The sequence below is a fragment of the Galeopterus variegatus genome, unplaced genomic scaffold (assembly GCF_000696425.1).
Source record: "Galeopterus variegatus unplaced genomic scaffold, G_variegatus-3.0.2 Scaffold4193, whole genome shotgun sequence".
Lineage (NCBI taxonomy): Eukaryota > Metazoa > Chordata > Mammalia > Dermoptera > Cynocephalidae > Galeopterus > Galeopterus variegatus.
The window spans coordinates 68,477-69,011 of NW_007730304.1; the positions used below are offsets into that span (position 1 = coordinate 68,477).

Below are 535 nucleotides of genomic sequence, written 5' to 3' on the forward strand. Positions count from 1 at the left end.
TGCTGATAACACCACGATCAAGGGTTCAGATCCTGTACTGACCAGCCGCCCCCCCAAAAAATGTTCCCCCCAGTGTAAATATTTTCTAGTGGTTATTTCAGAGGCAATTTAAGCTTCTGAAACTTGAGCTACAACTTGATACTCCTAATTTAGCATAAGAGTGGCTGTCTACATCAGTCTAGATCAGTAATCTGTAATCTAGGTTTGTGCATTAGGAATCAGAATGCACTGAGGAGTGGCCAGTGGTTTTGAGCTGCCACCAAACATTATACTAATGGCAGTTACTTACACAAATGCACATAGGATCTTTCATCAAGGGAGAATTCACCCAGTCATCTCATTTGAGGCATTCTTTTTCAGACGGAGAAACTGAGGCATGGCCTGAGATTTTACCCATCCAAGTTAAAATGTGTGAACTATAATAGAGTCAGCTGGTCAGGAACTATGCCTTGAGTGCTCTCCACGTGCCACTACTAGACACTGCAAATGCAGTTAAGAGCAGAAACATCTCAGCCTCCAGCCTCAAGGAGCTTCC

At 43.6% G+C, this 535-nt stretch overlaps 1 protein-coding gene across 1 annotated transcript in view; it reads left to right on the plus strand.

Annotated features, from left to right (window-relative positions):
- EEPD1 (endonuclease/exonuclease/phosphatase family domain containing 1) overlaps positions 1-535 on the plus strand; it is a 132,367-nt gene that overhangs the window by 68,471 nt on the left and 63,361 nt on the right. The window lies entirely within an intron of this gene.